Source organism: Triticum urartu, chromosome 5A (genome assembly GCF_056163025.1).
Source record: "Triticum urartu cultivar PI428250 chromosome 5A, HENAU_Tu73, whole genome shotgun sequence".
NCBI lineage: Eukaryota > Viridiplantae > Streptophyta > Magnoliopsida > Poales > Poaceae > Triticum > Triticum urartu.
The window spans coordinates 271,469,270-271,489,357 of NC_141877.1; positions in this window are offsets into that span (position 1 = coordinate 271,469,270).

The following is a 20,088-nucleotide window of genomic DNA, read 5'->3' on the forward strand; positions in this document are numbered from 1 at the left end:
GTTACGGAACGAGTAAAGAGACTTGCCAGTAACAAGATTGAACGAGGTATGGGGATACCGACGATAGAATCTTGGGCAAGTAACATACCGATAGACAAAGGGAATTGTATACGGGATTGATTGAATCCCCGACATCGTGGTACATCCGATGAGATCATCGTGGAACATGTGGGAGCCAATATGGGTATCCAGATCCCGCTATTGGTTATTGGCCGGAGAGATGTCTCGGTCATGTCTCCATGGTTCCCGAACCCATAGGGTCTACACACTTAAGGTTCGGTGACGCTAGAGTTGTTATGGGAAATAGTATGTGGTTACCGAACGTTGTTCGGAGTCCCAGATGAGATCCCGGATGTGACGAAGAGTTCTAGAATGGTCTAGAGGTGAAGATCGTTATATTGGACGAAGGATATTGGAGTCCGGAATCGTTCCGGGGGTACCGGGTGACGACTAGCGTGTCCGAAAGGGGTTTCGGAGGCCCCGACAAGCGTTGGGGGGCCTTATGGGCCAAGGGGAGGGGGCACATCAACCCACTAAGGGGCTGAGTGCCCGTCCCACCCCATCTCACGTAACCTGGAGAGGTGGGGGCGCCTCCCCTAGGGCAGCCACCCCTCCCGGCTTGGGGGCAAGTTTCCTAGGGGTTGGGGCGCCCAAACCCATCTAGGGTTTCCCCTGTGGCTGCCGCCCCTCCTCTAGGGAACCCTAGGGCGCCTCCTCCACCCCCTTCCCCCTATATGTAGTGAGGGAGAGAGAGGGCAGCCGCAACCCTTCCCCTGGCGCAGCCCCTCCCCTCTCCTACACTTCCTCCTCCTCCGTAGCGCTTGGCGAAGCCCTGCCGGAGAACCACGAGCTCCATCACCACCATGCCGTCGTGCTGCCGGAGTTCTCCCTCAACTTCTCCTCTCCCCTTGCTGGATCAAGAAGGAGGAGACGTCCCCAGGCTGTACATGTGTTGAACGCGGAGGCGCCGTTGTTCGGCGCTTAGATCAGAATCGACCGCGATCTGAATCGCTGCGTGTACGACTCCACCAACCGCGTTCTTGCAACGCTTCCCCTTAGCGATCTTCAAGGGTATGAATATTCACTCCCTTTCTCTCGTTGCTAGCATCTCCTAGATTGTTCTTGGTGACACGTAGGAATTTTTTTGAATTATTGCTACGTTCCCCAACAGTGGCATCATGAGATAGGTCTATGTGTAGATTCTATGCACGAGTAGAACACAAAGCACTTGTGGGCGATGAATTGTTCAATTTACTTATTGTTACTAGTCTTATCTTGATCCGACGGCATTGTGGGATGAAGCGGCCCGGACCGACCTTACACGTACGCTCACGTGAGACTGGTTCCACCGACTGACATGCACTTGATGCATAAGGTGGCTGGCGGGTGTCTGTCTCTCCCACTTTAGTCGGACCGGATTCGATGAAAAGGGTCCTTATGAAGGGTAAATAGCAATTGGCATATCACCATTGTGGTTTTGCGTAGGTAAGAAACGTTCTTGCTAGAAACCCATAGCAGCCACGTAAAACATGCAACAACAATTAGAGGACGTCTAACTTGTTTTTGCAGGGTATGCTATGTGATGTGATATGGCCAAAAGGATGTGATGAATGATATATGTGATGTATGAGATTGATCATGTTCTTGTAATAGGAATCACGACTTGCATGTCGATGAGTATGACAACCGGCAGGAGCCATAGGAGTTGTCTTAATTTATTTATGACATGCGTGTCAATGAAAACGCCATGTAATTACTTTACTTTATTGCTAAACGTTAGCCATAGTAGTATAAGTAATAGTTGGTGAGGCAACTTCATGAAGACACGGTGATGGATATCATGATGATGGAGATCATGGTGTCATGCTGGTGACGATGGTGTTCATGCCGCGCCTCGAAGATGGAGATCAAAGGCGCATGATAATATTGGCCATATCATGTCACTTTATGATCTGCGTGTGATCTTTGTCATGTTTACATCTGATTTGCTTAGAAAGACGGTAGCATAAATAAGATGATCCCTCACTTTTCAAGAAAGTGTTCCCCCTAACTGTGCACCATTGCGAAGGCTCGTTGTTTCAAAGAACCACGTGATGATTGGGTCTGATAGATTCTAACGTTCGAATACAACGGGTGTAAGCCAGATTTACACATGCAAAACACTTAGGTTGACTTGACGAGCCTAGCATGTATAGACATGGCCTCGGAACACGAGAGACCGAAAGGTCGAACATGAGTCGTATAGTAGATACGATCAACATGGAGATGTTCACCGTTGATGACTAGTCCGTCTCACGTGATGATCGGACACGGCCTAGTCGATTCGGATCATGTATCACTTAGATGACTAGAGGGATGTCTATCTGAGTGGGAGTTCATTGACTAATTTGATTAGATGAACTTAATTATCATGAACATAGTCTAAATTGTCTTTGCAAATTATGTTGTGGATTAATAGCTCATGTTTTAGCTCTTTGTATTAGTACGTTCCTAGAGAAAGACTAAGTTGAAAGATATTATAAGAAATTGTGCGGACTAGGGCCGTAGTCTGAGGATTGTCCTCACTGCTACACAGAAGGCTTCTGTCCTTGATGCACCGCTCGGTGTGCCAACCCGTCTGGCATCATCTGTGGATGTTGTGAACATCTGGTAGACATGTTCTGATGACTACCTGATAGTTTAGTGCGCCATGCTTTACGGCTTAGAGTCGGGGCTCCAAAAGAGTTTTGAACGCCATAGAACATATGAGATGTTCGAAGAGCTGAAATTGGTATTTCAGGCTCATGCCCGTGTTGAGAGGTTGAGACCTCTGACAAGACCTTTGCCTACAAGATGGAGGAGAATAGCTCAGCCAGTGAGCATGTGCTCAGAATGTCTGGGTACTTCAATCACTTGAATCAAGTGGAAGTTAATCTTCCAGATAAGAGAGTGATTGACAAAAGTTCTCCAGTTGCTATCACCAAGCTACTAGAGTTTCGTGATGAACTATAACATGCAAGGGAATATAATCCCGGAGCTTTTCATCGTGCTTAAGGCCGTAAAGGTAGAAATCAAGAAGGAGCATCAAGTGTTGATGGCTAACAAGAGCACTGGTTTCAATGAAGGGCAAGGGCAAGAAGGGAAACTTCTTGGAGGCAAGCCAGTTGCCGCTCCAATGAAGAAACCCAAGAACCCAAACCTGAGACAAAGTGCTTCAATTAGGGGAACGGTCACTGGTAGCGGAACTGCCTCAAATACTTGGTAGATAAGAAGGTTGTCAACTTCAACAAAAGTATATTTGATATATGTGTGTTATTGATGTGTACCTTACTAGTACTCCTAGTAGCACCTGGGTATTAGATACCGGTTCAGTTGCTAATATTGGTAACTCGAAACAAAAGCTGCGGAATTAACGGAGACTAGCTAAGGGCGAGGTGACAATGTGTGTTGGAAGTGTTTCCAAGGTTGATGTGATCACCATCGCACGCTCCCTCTACCTTCGGGATTAGTGTTGAACCTAGATAAATGTTGTTTGCATTGGTGTCTGCGTTGAGCATGAACATGATTAGATCATGTTTATTGCAATACGGTTATTCATTTCAGTCATAGAATAATGGTTATTCTGTTTACATGAATAATACCTTCTATGGTCATGCACCCAATGTGAATGGTTTATTGAATCCCGGTCGTAGTTATACACATGTTCATAACATTGATGCCAAAATATGTAGAGTTGATAATGATAGTACCACTTTCATATGGCACTGCCGCTTAGGTCATATTGGTGTAAAGTGCATGAAAGAACCTCCATGCTAATGGACTTTTGAAGTCACTTGATTTTGAATCACTTGACACATGCGAACCATGCCTCTTTGGCAAGATGACTAAAACCACGTTCTTTGGAACAATGGAACGGACAAGTGACTTGTTGGAAATCATACATGCTGGTGTGTGCAGTCCGATGAGTGTTGACGCGCGCGGTGGATATCGTTACGTTCTCACCTTCGCCGGTGAATTGAGTAGATGTGGGTATATTTACTTAATGAAGCATAAGTCTGAAATGTTTGAAAAGTTCAAGCAATTTCAGAGCTAAGTTGAGAATCATCGTAACAACAAGATCAAGTTCCTTCGATCTGATCAAAGGGAAAGTATCTGAGTTGTGAGTTTGGCAATCACTAAAGACAAGGTGGAATCGTTTCATAGTTGATGCCGCCTGGAACATCATAGCATGATGATGTGTCCGAACATCATGATCGAACCTTATTGGATATGGTGTATGATGTCTCTTACTAATCAACCGCTATTTTGGGGGGTTATGCATTAAAGACAATTACATTCACTTTAAATAGGGAACCATCTAAGTCCTTGGAGACGACACCGTATGAACTATGGTTTGGCAAGAAACCAAAGTTGTTGTTTCTTAAGGTTTGGGGATACGATGCTTATGTCGATAGGCTTCGGTCAGAAAAGCTCGAACCCAAAGCAAAAAATTGTATCTTCATAGAATACCAAAACAAGACGATTGGATATACCTTCTATCTCAGATCTAAGGGCAAAGCGTTTGTCACTAAGAACAGGTCCTTTCTCAAGAAAGAGTTTCTCTCGAAAGAATTGAGTGGGAGGAAGATAGAACTTGATGAGGTTGTTGAACCTTCACTTCAACCAGAGAGTAGCGCAACACAGAAAGATATTGATGTGGCAACTACGTCAGTAGAAGAGAAAGCTAATGATGTTGATCATGAAGCTTCAGATCAAATTGCTATTGAACCTCGTAGGTCGACAAGGGTGTGTACAACTTCTCAGTGGTAACCAAGTCTTAAAGGTCATGTTGTTGGACAATGATGAACCTATGAGCTATGAAGAAGCGATGGTGGGCCCGGATTCCAACAAATGGCTAGAAGCCATGAAATCTGAGATAGGATCCATGTATGAGAACAAAGTATGGACTTTGGTGGACTTGCCCGATGAACGGCAAGCCATTGAGAATAAATGGATCTTTAAGAAGAAGACAGACACTGATGGTAATGTCACCATTTGTGAAGCTCGACTTGTCTCAAAGAAGTTTCCGACAAGTTCAAGGAGTTGACTATGATGAGACTCTCTAAATCATAGCGATGCTAAAGTCTGTTAGAACTATGTTAGCAGTTGTTGCACTTTCATTTACGAAATCAGGCAGATGGATGTCAAAAAACAAAGTTTCCTTGACGGTTTTCGGGAGGAAAGGTTGTATGTGATACAACCAAAAGGTTTTTGTCAATCCTAAGGATGCTAAAAGGTATGCAAACTCCAGCGATCCTTCTATGGACTGGAGCAAGCATCTCGGAGTTGGAACATGCGCTTTGATGAGGCGATCAAAGCACTTGGGTTTATACAAAGTTTGCAAGAAACTTGTATTTGCAAGAAAGTGAGTGGGAGCACTACAACATTTCTGATAGGTATATATGGATGACATATTGTTGATCGGAAATGATGTAGAATTTCTAGAAAGCATAAAGGGTTGTTTGAATGGAGTTTTTCAAAGGAAGACCTATGTAAAATTGCTTACATGTTGGGTATCAAGATCTATAGAGATAGATCAAGACACCTGATAAGACTTTCACATAGCACATACCTTGACGTGATCTTGAAGGAGTTCAAGATGGATCAGTCAAAGAAGGATTTCTTGCCTGAGTTGTGAGGTGTGAAGTTAAGACTTGAAGCTCGACCACGGTAGAAGAAAGAGAAATGATGAAAGTCGTCCCCTATGCCTTAGCCATAGGCTCTATACAATATGCCATGTTGTGTACTGCAATGTGCCTTGCCACGTGTCTGGCAAGGGGGTACAAGAGTGATCCAGGAGTGGATCATTGGACATCGGTCAAAATTGTCCTTAGGAATAAGGAAATGTTTCTCGGTTATGGAGGTTATAAATAGTTTGGCGTAAAGGGTTACGTCGATGCAAGCTTTAACACCTATCCGGATGACTCTGAGTAGCAAACCGGATACGTATAGTGGAGCAACCATTTGGAATAGCTCCAAGTGGAGCATAGTAGCAACATCTACAATATGAAATTGAGATTTGCAAAGAACACACGGATCTGAATGTTGCAGACCTGTTGACTGACACTTCTCTCATAAGCATAACATGATCAAACCCTAGAACTCATTCAGTGTTATTCACATGGTGATGTGAACTAGATTATTGACTCTAGTAAACTCTTCGGGTGTTAGTCACATGGCGATGTGAACTATGAGTGTTAATCACATAACGATGTGAACTAGATTATTGACTCTAGTGCAAGTGGGAGACTGCTGGAACTATGCCCTAGAGGCAATAATAAAATGGTTATTATTATATTTCCTTGTTCATGATAATTGTCTATTGTTCATGCTATAATTGTATTAACCAGAAATCGTAATACATGTGTGAATACATAGATCGTAATATGTCCCTAGTAAGCCTCTAGTTGACTAGCTCGTTGATCAAAAGATGGTCATGGTTTCCTGACCATGGACATTGGATGTCATTGATAACGGGATCACATCATTAGGAGAATGATGTGATGGACAAGACCCAATCATAAGCGTAGCACAAGATTGTGTAGTTCGTTTGCTAAAGCTTTTCTAATGTCAAGTATCATTTCCTTAGACCATGAGATTGTGAAACTCCCGGATACCGTAGGAATGCTTTGGGTGTACCAAACGTCACAACGTATCTGGATGGCTATAAAGGTGCACTGCAGGTATCTCCGAAAGTGTCTGTTGGGTTGGCACGAATCGAGACTGGGATTTGCACTCCGTATGACGGAGAGGTATCTCTGGGCCCACTCGGTAATGCATCATCATAATGAGCTCAATGTGACTAAGGAGTTATCCACGGGATCATGTGTTATGGAATGAGTAAAGAGACTTGCCAATAACAAGATTGAACGAGGTATGGGGATACCGACGATCGAATCTTGGGCAAGTAACATACCAATAGACAAAGGGAATTGTATACGGGATTGATTGAATCGCCGACATCGTGGTTCATCCGATGAGATCATCGTGGAATATGTGGGAGCCAATATGGGTATCCAGATCCTGCTATTGGTTATTGGCCAGAGAGATGTCTCGGTCATGTCTGCATGGTTCCCGAACCCGTAGGGTCTACACACTTAAGGTTCGGTGACGCTAGAGTTGTTATGGGAAATAGTATGTGGTTACCGAAGGTTGTTCGGAGTCCCGGATGAGATCCCAGATGTGACGAGGAGTTCTGGAATGGTCCGGAGGTGAAGATCAATATATAGGACGAAGGATAATGGAGTCCGGAATTGTTCCGGGGGTATCGGGTGACGACCAGCGTGTCCGAAATGGGTTTAGGAGGCCCCGGCAAGCATTGGGGGGCCTCATGGGCCAAGGGGAGGGGGCACATCAGCCAACTAAGGGGCCGAGCGCCCCTCCCACCACATCTCACGTAACCTGGAGAGGTGGGGACGCCTCCCCTAGGGCAGCCACCCCTCCCGGCTTGGGGGCAAGTTTCCTAGGGGTTGGGGCGCCCAAACCCATCTAGGGTTTCCCCTGTGGCCGCCGCCCCTCCCCTAGGGAACCCTAGGGCGCCTCCTCCACCCCCCTTCCCCCTATATATAGTGAGGGAGAGAGAGGGCAACCGCAACCCTTCCCCTGGCATAGCCCCTCCCCTCTCCTACACTTCCTCCTCCTCCGTAGCGCTTGGCAAAGCCCTGCCGGAGAACCACGAGCTCCATCACCACCACGCCGTCATGTTGCCGGATTTCTCCCTCAACTTCTCCTCTCCCCTTGCTGGATCAACAAGGAGGAGACGTCCCCGGGCTGTACGTGTGTTGAACACGGAGGTGCCGTTGTTCGGCGCTTAGATCGGAATCGACCGCGATCTGAATCGTTGCGTGTACGACTCCACCAACCGCGTTCTTGCAACGCTTCCCCTTAGCAATCTTCAAGGGTATGAAGATGCAATCCCTCTCTCTCATTGCTAGCATCTCCTTGATTGATCTTGGTGACACGTAGGATTTTTTTTGAATTATTGCTACGTTCCCCAACAAAGGGTTTTCGGAATATTTAGTAAAGAGGGGGTGCGGGAGGCCACCAAGGTGGGCACAACCCACCTGGGCGCGCCTGGGCCCCCAGGCGCGTCCTAGTGGGTTGTGCCCCCCTCGCCCCCCGGGTGCTTCTGTGGCCCACTGGTGGTCTTCTAGTCCATAAAAAATCCACAAAAAGTTTCATAGTGTTTGGACTCTGTTTGATATTGATTTCCTGCCATGTAAAAAACAAACAAAAAATAGCGACTGGCACTGGGCACTGGGTCAATAGGTTAGTCCCAAAAACTAGTATAAAGTTGCTATAAAATGATTTTAAAACATCCAAGAATGATAATATAATAGCATGGAACAATCAAAAATTATAGATACGTTGGAGACGTATCAGGGCGCCCAGGTGGGTTGTGCCCTCCTCGGGGCACCCCTCTGGTACTTCTTTGGCCCATCATGTGTCTTCTGGCCCAGAAAAATGCTCCAAGAAGTTTTGGTACGTTTGGACTCTGTTTGGTATTGATTTTCTGTGAAGTAAAAACAAACAAAAAATAGCAACTAGCACTCGGCACTATGTCAATATGTTAGTCACGAAAAATGATACAAAATTGCTATAAAATGATTGCAAAACATCCAAGAATGATAATATAACAACATGGAACAATCAAAAATTATAGATACGTCGGAGACGTATCAGCATCCCCATGTTTAATTCCTCCTCGTCCTCGAGTAGGTAAATGATAAAAACAGAATTTTTGATGTGGAATGTTGCCTAACATGTACATCACATATTCTTTTCTTTGTAGCATGGACATTTGGACTTTTATGTTATTCAAAGCAATAGTCTAGTTTTGATATGAAGATTTCAATACTCAAGCATATCAACAAGTGATACGTCTCCAACGTATCTACTTTTCCAAACACTTTCGCCCTTGTTTTGGACTCTAACTTGCATGATTTGAATGGAACTAACCTGGACTGGCGCTGTTTTCAGCAGAATTGCCATGGTGTTATTTTTGTGCAGAAATAAAAGTTCTCGGAATGACCTTAAAATCAACGGAGAATATTTTTGTAATATATAAAAAAATACTGGCGAAAGAATCAAGGCCAGGGGGGCCACACTGTAACACCCTCGATGCGGCTATATCTCCTACGTGTCGAAGCACGACTTAGAGGCATAACCGCATTGAAAGCAATGTCGCAAGTAAGGTAATCTTCACAACAACCCATGTAAATATATAAAAGGGGAAAGGATACATAGTTGCCTTACACTCGCCACATCACACAAATACATGAATAACATTACAATCATCCAATACACTCATGGTCCGACTATGGTACCAAAATAAAGATCAACCCCCACATGCGACACGGTCCCCGATCGCCCCAACTGGGCACCACTACTGATCATCTGGGAAACACACATAGTAACGGCGAGAGTCTTCATCGAACTCCCACTTGAGCTCAAGCGCATCTTCTGGAGCGGTATCATCGGTCCCTGCATCTGGTGTTGAAGTAAACAGTGAGTCACGTGGACTCAGCAATCTCGCACCCTCGCGATCAAGACTATTTAAGCTTATAGGTAAGGCAAGGTATGATGTGGAGCTGCAGCAAGCGACTAGCATATATGGTGGCTAACCTGTTCGCAAAAGAGAGCGAGAAGAGAAGGAAAAAGCACGGTCGAACAACTAATGATCAAGAAGTGATCCTAGAACAACCTATGTCAAACATTACTCCAACACCGTTTTCACTTCCCGGACTCCGTCGAGAAGAGGCCATCACAGTTACACACGCGGTTGATTCATTTTAATTAAGTTAAGTTTCAAGTTATCTACAACCGGACATTAACAAATTCCCATCTGCCCATAACCGCGGGCACAGCTTTCGGAAGTTCAAATCCCTGCAGGGGTGTCCCAACTTAGCCCATCACAAGCTTTCACGGTCAACGAAGGATATTCCTTCTAGCGGGAAGACCCGATCAGACTCGGAATCCTAGTTACAAGACATCCTCGACAATGGTAAAACAAGTCCAGCAACACCGCCCGAATGTGCCGACAAATCCCGATAGGAGCTGCACATATCTCGTTCTCAGGGCACACTCAGATAGGTCAAGCTACGAGTAAAACCAACCCTCGAGTTTCCCCGAGGTGGCCCCGTAGGCTGCCCAGTTCGGACCAACACTTAGAGGAGCACTGGCCCAGGGGGGTTTAAATAAGATGACCCTTAGGCTCCGGAAACCCAAGGGAAAAAGAGGCTAGGTGGCAAATGGTAAAACTAAGGTTGGGCATTGCTGGAGGAGTTTTATTCAAGGCGAAACTGTCAAGGGGTTCCCATTATAACCCAACCGCGTAAGGAACGCAAAATCCGGGAACATAACACCGATATGACGGAAACTAGGGCGGCAAGAGTGGAACAAAACACTAGGCAAAAGGCCGAGACTTCCACCCTTTACCAAGTATATAGATGCATTAAGATAAACAAGATAATATGGTGATATCCCAACAATAAACAATGTTCCAACAAGGAACGATCTCCAATCTTCACCTGCAACTAGCAACGCTATAAGAGGGGCTGAGCAAAGCGGTAACATAGCCAATCAACGGTTTGCTAGGACATGGTGGGTTAGAGGTTTGACATGGAAATTTGGGAGGCATGATAAGCAAGTGGTAGGCATCGTAGCATAGGCATAGCAAAAGAGCGAGAATCTAGCAAGCAAAGATAGAAGTGATTTCGAGGGTATGATCATCTTGCCTGCAAAGTTCTCAGAGTTGACTTGATCCTCGTAAGCGAACTCAACGGGCTTCTCGTTCACGAACTCATCTCCCGGCTCTACCCAAACAAGAACAACAAGAAAACAAAACACAATTAACCATGTGCAATGCTCAAACAACATGATGCAAACATGGTATGCTATGCGGGATGCGGTATGTGATGCATATGCAAGATTTGACAAGGAATGATTGAACCTGGCCTCAACCTGGAAATCCAAGAATGCCACTGGAAAGGTGAGGTGATTTCGGTTGAAATCGATTTAAAGATCACCGGAATCGGATGCACGGTTTGGAAATGGCAAGCGAATGACAACAGGTTTTAGACTTAGTGAAATTAACACAAGTTTGGAATTTATCATCAGGAAGCACACTTTAGAGCATGAAAACTACATGCTACAGGAACTTAACATGGCAAAGCAAGGCATGGCATGAAGCTACTCAAAGCACTTAACAAAAGTCCCTTAGTGACCTTGAGCCAAAAGGGATCAGAAAATACAAATGCAAGCATGTGAACATGGAAAAAACATAAACAGATCTCAGACTTAGTGAAAAACTGGAATATGCAAATCAGTTAACGAGTAGGCATGTTTACGAGCTCGATGCACTCACTACATAGCATGGCATGACAAACTAAGCATACAACCATCCAGAATACATGGCATAGGAGCTAGAAATGGCAAGAACATCAAAATAGCATGCACGGATCAATAGCAACATCCTCGGCAAAATCGCTAAACATGTCAACAATCTGCCAGGATTCACTTTATAGCAAAAGTAGAGCTCGATTGACTCAAGCTAGGGTGCTCCATAATTGCAAACAAAGACATGGATGGATAGAGCACCACAATTTTAACAAAACATCCTTACTGATCATCCTCAAAAGAGGCACGGATCACTAGGAAACAACATGAACATATGGCATAACGAGAAAATCAGGACAAGGACTTAGTGAAATTCTAAGTCCCTGAAATCAGCATTACCGATTACGCTACTTTGCAGGCTTGTGCTAGTCACCACAAATGTCACAAAAATACATGGTAAGCACCTCTGTAAAGATGGCATGACATATAACAAAACACATGTAGAGCTCAGGATCATATCATGCACACATTAATCATGGCAAAAATGACAAATAGTTATTTGATGAAAGAGATCTGACAAATTCACCACATAGCCCTCTTCCAACAGCATTTAGGGCATCAAGATGAGCTCAAAAGAAAATGATGCAATGAGATTAAATGATCTACTCATCGAGACGAACATTTTGATATGGTAAACGCACAAATCGGAGCTACGGATGCAGAGATACGACATGATGAAGATTGCAAAAGAAAATAAGGGGAGAGGGGAAAGTCAACCCTAGTGGAATAGATCTCAGATCCGGCCCGGGCGGTTACTGTAGTGGCACGGCTGCCGAGGTTCGCCGGAGAAGAAGCCGAGGCCGCCGGAGCTGTACACCGGAGTCGAGGGAGGCCGGAGTTGCACGTCGCCGGACTTGGACGGCGGCGCGGGCGACAAGGGGGCGGCGGACGGCGGCGGTGGCGGCGCCGGAGCGAGGCGGGCGGCACCGGAGCGACGAAGCGCAGCGGGGTCGCCGGCAAGGTGGCGGCCGCCGGCGCGGGGGCAGACCGAGGCGGCTCGGCAAGGAGCCAGGCGGGAGGCGCGGCCGCGGCGGATGGGCCGGGAGGGCCCGGAGCGGGTTGGAGGGCCCTGCGGATCCGGCGGCGATGTGGGCGCCCGAGCGGGCGACTCAGGCAGCGCCACTTGGCGGCGGCGGGAGTCCAGCGGTGATGTCCGTCGGCGGCTTCTTTTTCGGACGCGCGAGGAGAGGGAAAGATCTTGGGTTAGGGGGAAGAGACCCAGGAATTTCGAAAGGGGATCTAGTTTTATAGGTAGGAGGAGCTAGGAGGCTCCAAATTGAGCAAGGTTTTCGGCCAAGCGATCGTGATCGAACGCTCTAGATGATGGAAGGGTTTTTGGTCGGTTTTGGGCCAAATTGGAAGGGTGTTGGGCTGCAACACAAACGAGGCCTTTTCGGTCCCTCGATTAACCGTTGGAGTATCAAACGAAGTCCAAATGGCACGAAACTTGACAGGCGGTCTACTGGTAGTAACCCAAGGCCGCATGGCAAGTCTCGGTCCAATCCGGAAATTTTTAACCCCCACACACGAAAAGAGGTATAAAGGGGCACCGGAGGAGATAGGAGCGCCGGAATGCAAAACGGACAACGGGGAAAATGCTCGGATGCATGAGACGAACACGTATGCAAATGCAATGCACATGATGACATTATATGAGATGCATGACAACGACAACAACACACGGAGACAAAAACCCGACACCGAGGAAAATAAAATAACTTAGGCCGGAAACGGCAAGAGTTGGGATACAGATAAGGTAAATTACATCCGGGGTGTTACAACACTCCGCCACTACGAAAGGATCTCGTCCCGAGATCTAGGACTGAAAAAACACCGGGTACTCAAAACGGAGGTGATCCTCGCGTTCCCAGGTGGCTTCACGGTCGGAATGGTGTGACCACTTGACTTTGAGGAATTTGATTGACTTATTGCGAGTCTTGCGCTCAGTTTATTCAAGAATAGCGACTGGGTGCTCACGATAAGAAAGGTCTTCTTGGAGATCAATGTCTTCGAAGTTGATGGTGCGGTCAGGGGTCTTGAAGCACTTGCGGAGCTGAGAGACATGGAACACGTCGTGCACATTTGCAAAGTTGGAAGGAAGCTCGAGTTGATAGGCGAGATCGCCTCTCTTGCTGACAATCTTGAAAGGACCCACGTATCTAGGGGCAAGCTTCCCTTTGATACCGAAGCGACGAGTACCTTTCATTGGAGAGACGCGGAGGTAAACATGGTCTCCGATCTCGAAAGCCAAATCACGATGCTTACTATCATAGTAGCACTTCTGACGCGATTGCGATGCTTTGAGGTTATCATGAATGACTTTGCACATTTCCTCTGCTTCAGTGATCAAGTCATTTCCAAGAAGTTGACGCTCACCAGTCTCTGATCAGTTAAGAGGAGTACGACACTTCCTGCCATAGAGAATTTCAAATGGGGCCTTGGTCGAACTCGCTTGGAAGCTTTTGTTGTAGGAGAACTCGGCATATGGAAGACAATCTTCCCACTTCATACCGAAAGAGATAACGCAAGCCCTGAGCATATCTTCAAGGATCTGATTGACACGCTCGACTTGGCCGCTCGTTTGAGGATGAAAAGCTGTGCTGAAACGGATGTTGGTGCCCATGGCCTTCTGAAAAGAATCCCAAAACTTTGAGGTGAAGATACTGCCACGGTCTGAAGATATCAACTGCGGAATACCGTGTAGAGAGACAATCCGAGAGGTATAAAGCTCCGCCAATTGAGCTGCTGTGATAGACTCTTTGATAGGCAGAAAGTGAGCCACTTTAGTGAGTTTGTCGATGACAACGAATATAGCATCATTGCCACATTTGGACTTTGGAAATCCCGTCACGAAGTCCATCTCAATGTGGTCAAACTTCCATTCTGGAATGGCAAGAGGTTGGAGGAGACCAGCTGGTCGTTGGTGTTCTGCCTTCACTCTTCTGCAGACATCACATTCATTCATGAACTGAGCAATCTCGTGCTTCATTTGAGTCCACCAATACGCCTGCTTGAGGTCATTGTACATCTTTGTGCTCCCAGGGTGGATGGAGAGGAGTGAATTGTGAGCCTCGTTCATAATGAATTTACGAAGATCACCTTTAGGCACAATAATGCGATCCTCAAAGAAGAGAGTATCCTTGTCATCAAGGCGATAGCACTTGTACTTGGATTGACTCTTGGCAATCCCAGTCTTCACCTTCTTCACCATAGCATCAAGAAGTTGAGCCTCGCGAATCTGATCTTCCAAAGTAGGAGAGACTTGAAGGTTGGCGAGGAAACCTTGAGGAACAACTTGCATATTGAGTTTGCGGAAAGCTTCACAAAGCTCGGGTTGGTAAGGCTTGAGAATCAGACTGTTGCAGTAAGCCTTCCTACTCAATGCGTCAGCAATTACATTGGCCTTTCCTGGAGTATATTCAATGCTCGAATTATACTCTTGAATCATTTCGACCCAATGAGTCTGCCTGAGGTTGAGATTAGGCTGAGTGAAGATGTACTTGAGACTCTTGTGGTCAGTGAAGATGTCCACTTTTCTTCCCAATAAGAGATGTCTCCAAGTCAAAAGAGCATGCACAACTGCCGCCAACTCGAGCTCATGAGTGGGGTAGTTTTTCTCGTTGGGCTTCAACTGGTGAGAGGTATAAGCCACAACTTTCTTCTCTTGCATCAACACTGCACCAAGACCTTGAAGAGAAGCATCACAGAAGACCTCGAACGGTTTGGATTCATCGGGAGGAGTCAGAACTGGAGCAGTGACTAATTTCTCTTTCAGGGTGTTGAAAGCGATGTCACATTCAGGAGACCAAACGTACTTGACGTGCTTCTGGAGAAGGTTGGAAAGAGGCTTCGCGATCTTTGAAAAGTTCTCAACGAACCTTCGACAGTAGCTTGCGAGACCAAGGAAGCTACGGAGTTGCTTCACGTTCTGAGGTGGTTCCCAATTCACAATTGCAGACACCTTCTCAGGATTCACCGCTATGCCCTTGGCAGAGATGATATGCCCAAGATAGAGAACCTCATCGAGCCAAAACTCGCACTTTGAAAACTTGGCGTAGAACTGATGTTCTCTTAGCTTATCCGGCACCAAATGCAAGTGCTTGGCATGATCTTCCTTGTTCTTGGAAAAGACCAAAATGTCATCGCGGTAGACCAAGACGAAGTCATTTGTGTAAGGGTTGAAGATGAAGTTCATCATGCGAGAGAATGTCGGAGGAGCGTTGACGAGGACAAAAGACATGACAGTGTATTCATATGAGCCATAGCTTGTTCTGAAAGCCGTCTTGGGGATATCTTGCTCATGAATTCGGATCTGGTGATAGCCCATACGGAGATCAAGCTTGGAGAATACTTGAGCACCTTTGATTTGTTCAAACAGCTCATTGATGTTGGGAAGTGGGTACTTGTTCTTTATAGTCTTCTTGTTCAATGGACGGTAGTCAACACAGAGTCGGTCCGTTCCATCCTTCTTCTTCACAAAAAGAACTCCACAACTCCACGGAGAAGAACTAGGTCGGATGAGACCCATTCGCTCTTGAACATCGAGTTGCTTCTTCAGCTCCTTCAACTCTTCAGGTCCAAGCTTGTAAGGACGTTTGCAAATAGGTTCCATGCCAGGCTCAAGATCGATGACAAATTCAACTGGCCGGTGCGGAGGCATTCCTGGAAGCTCTTCTGGAAAGATGTCTTGATATTCGCAAACGACCAGAATTTGAGAGATGGCATCCAGCTCACCCTTCTCATTGAGAGAAAACAGATGGATGGTATCGTCATTAGCGGCAAAGACAATTACATCCTCAGATGAATGAGTCAATTGAATCTGCCTGGCAGCACAATCAAGCTGGGCCTTGTGCTTAGAAAGCCAATCCATTCCGAGAATAAGATCAATATCCAAGTTTCCAAGGACCATTGGAGAAGAAAGAAACAAGTAATCGCCCAACATGATAGTAACATCTGGAACCTCCAAACTTGCACTCAAACGTTTGCCGGGAGAAACGATATCCATTTGTTTGCCCAAATGAGAAGAAACGAATTCATTCTTGGCAAAAAACGGCTTTGACATGAAACAATGCGATGCACCAGTATCAAAAAGTACTTTTGCAGGAACATCGTTAACAGGAAGGTTACCCATGATGACATCTGACGAGTCCTCTGCCTGAGCTGCATTCATCAAATTGACCTTGGCTTGCTTGGGGTTATGCTTGACCACAGCTGTACTTGCCGATCTCATAGGAGGAGGAGGAGGAGGGAGACGCCTCTGATTGAAGCATTTGTTGGCATAGTGACCCTTCTGTTGTCACTTGTTGCACGTGACCTCTGAGAGCGGATGGTGATACGGAGCACTTGATCTTGGAGCTTGAGACAAAGTCTTGTTCTGAAAGCCAGGGTTGGGTGGGTGGGAAGATCCACTGCCACCTTTGCTCTTCTACTGATAAGGCTGACGGAACGGAGGAGGAGGAAGCCAATACTTCTGCTGCTTAGCCACTTGAGTTGAGGAAGAAGGAGTAGCATCTCTGACTCGCTTCTTGGAAGCATCGCACTTCAGTTGAGCAGTCTCTTGCTTCATTTCCATGTTGTAAAACTCATTGTACCTCTTGGGCTCAAAGAGGACGAGAGCTAGCTGGATTTCTTATCTAAGACCACCCCTGAACTGGTATATCATGCTCTTCTCGTCAGGGACGTCTTGCTTAGCAAAACGGGCGAGCTTCTGAAACATCTTGTTGTACTCGTAAACAGACATAGTGCCTTGCTTCAGGTTGCGGAATTCCTCACGCTTGCTCTCAGTCACACTCTGAGGAATATGATGAGCTCTGAAGTCTTGACGGAATTCATCCCAGGTAATCACACGGCCTCCTCTGGAATCTTTGTACTGCTGAAACCATTCTGCAGCTTGGTCTTTGAGTTGGAAGGAGGCAAACTTGACAAAGTCCTCAGGCCTGACGTTACTGCACTCGAAATGCTTGCATATGTCCACGAGGCAATCATCAGCGTCTGTTGCCTCAACACAATTGCTGAAGGTCTTTGGCTGGTTAGCAAGGAACTGGTTGAGTGTAGCAAAGTGGTTCTGATTGTTGCCATGACCCTGGTTCCCTTGGTTGCGCTCTTGAAGAAGTTGCATGATCAGCTGCGTGTTTGCATTGGTTGCGGCCATCACAGCTTGCCATGCCTCCGGAGGTGGAGGTGGTGGTGGCGGATCAGGATTCGGAGTCGTGCGCGTTGGAGGAGCCATCCTGAAGAGGTTGACATCCGTTAGCACATTGACAGACAATTATTGAAGCTGAATCAAACGGGTTGAAATTGCAACATATAGTCTTCACATCTGAACAAAATGAACGAATGCATTCCAATTGAAATGGTCACATATCCATAAATTGAGAAGCCACTTAGAATTGAGGTAGAAGAAAAACAACAAGGTACGAACAAGAACGAATACTTGGTTAGGATTACCCAATCCCAAACCAAATATCCGTGGAAGAAGAACTGGAGCTACAAGAATTCCCACCTATGAAACTCCCGAACCTTTCTGGTTATGCAATCAGGTATTGGGGATACAGGGGAAGCATAATATCTCACCCAAATCTAGCAAATCCTACATCCAGCTGTATCCATCCTTCAACAAATAATCGAGAAACCTTCGGAAATCATTTACCTCAACCTTCGAAAAGCATCCGTTATACAAGTTATGGCAATACTCCCGAACTCCCTCCCCAGTACTGGGTGGCGTCGAGGTTATCACACCAACAATTGCATAAAAGAGATTTTCGATGTCGGTGAAACTCAGGTATTCCAGAATCTCAACGATAAAATTGTGACGACAACACCTCGGAGCTCAACTCCCCGGGACACTGCCACAACACCTAAATGACAGGAGGCACCAAGAACAATGTTATCGTCACAAATCGATCGGAACGATTCCAAGATACCCGCGTGATCCTAATATTTTTTTGTGAAATTTGAGAAGAGAAGAGTCAAAACTCTACGTCAGGATGCCTTAGCAGAGCGATGGAGGGACTGGGGAGTAAAAAGAATTCCTAAACTCTCCGATATATATAATCCTAGATGACTCAAAACATTTTTCTAGACTCAACAACGCCAACAATTCGATCAAGCATGGGGCTCCTAAGGTCGGGGAAGGCTCTGATACCAACTTGTAACGCCCTCGATGCGGCTATATCTCCTACGTGTCGAAGCACGACTTTAAGGCATAACCGCATTGAAAGCAATGTCGCAAGTAAGGTAATCTTCACAACAACCCATGTAAATATATAAAAGGGGAAAGGATACATAGTTGGCTTACACTCGCCACATCACACAAATACATGAATAACATTACAATCATCCAATACACTCATGGTCCGACTACGGTACCAAAATAAAGATCAACCCCCACATGCGACACGGTCCCCGATCGCCCCAACTGGGCACCACTACTGATCATTTGGGAAACACACATAGTAACGGCGAGAGTCTTCATCGAACTCCCACTTGAGCTCAAGCGCATCGTCTGGAGCGGTATCATCGGTCCCTGCATTTGGTTTTGAAGTAAACTGTGAGTAACGGGGACTCAGCAATCTCGCACCCTCGCGATCAAGACTATTTAAGCTTATAGGTAAGGCAAGGTATGATGTGGATCTGCAGCAAGCGACTAGCATATATGGTGGCTAACCTGTTCGCAAAAGAGAGCGAGAAGAGAAGGAAAAAGCACGGTCGAACAACTAATGATAAAGAAGTGATCCTAGAACAACCTATGTCAAACATTACTCCAACACCGTGTTCACTTCCCGGACTCCGCCGAGAAGAGACCATCACGGTTACACACGCGGTTGATTCATTTTAATTAAGTTAAGTTTCAAGTTATCTGCAACCGGACGTTAACAAATTCCCATCTGCCCATAACCGCGGGCACGGCTTTCGGAAGTTCAAATCCCTGCAGGGGTGTCCCAACTTAGCCCATCATAAGCTTTCACGGTCAACGAAGGATATTCCTTCTAGCGGGAAGACCCGATCAGACTCGGAATCCTAGTTACAAGACATCCTCGACAATGGTAAAACAAGTCCAGCAACACCGCCCGAATGTGCCGACAAATCCCGATAGGAGCTGCACATATCTCGTTCTCAGGGCACACTCAGATAGGTCAAGCTACGAGTAAAACCAACCCTCGAGTTTCCCCGAGGTGGCCCCGCAGGCTGCCCAGTTCGGACCAACACTTAGAGGAGCACTGGCCCAGGGGGGTTTAAATAAGATGACCCTTAGGCTCCGGAAACCCAAGGGAAAAAGAGGCTAGGTGGCAAATGGTAAAACCAAGGTTGGGCATTGCTGGAGGATTTTTATTCAAGGCGAAACTGTCAAGGGGTTCCCATTATAACCCAACCGCGTAAGGAACGCAAAATCCGGGAACATAACACCGATATGACGGAAACTAGGGCGGCAAGAGTGGAACAAAACACTAGGCAAAAGGCCGAGCCTTCCACCCTTTACCAAGTATATAGATTCATTAAGATAAACAAGATAATATGGTGATATCCCAACAATAAACAATGTTCCAACAAGGAACGATCTCCAATCTTCACCTGCAACTAGCAACGCTATAAGAGGGGCTGAGCAAAGCGGTAACATAGCCAATCAACGGTTTGCTAGGACATGGTGGGTTAGAGGTTTGACATGGCAATTTG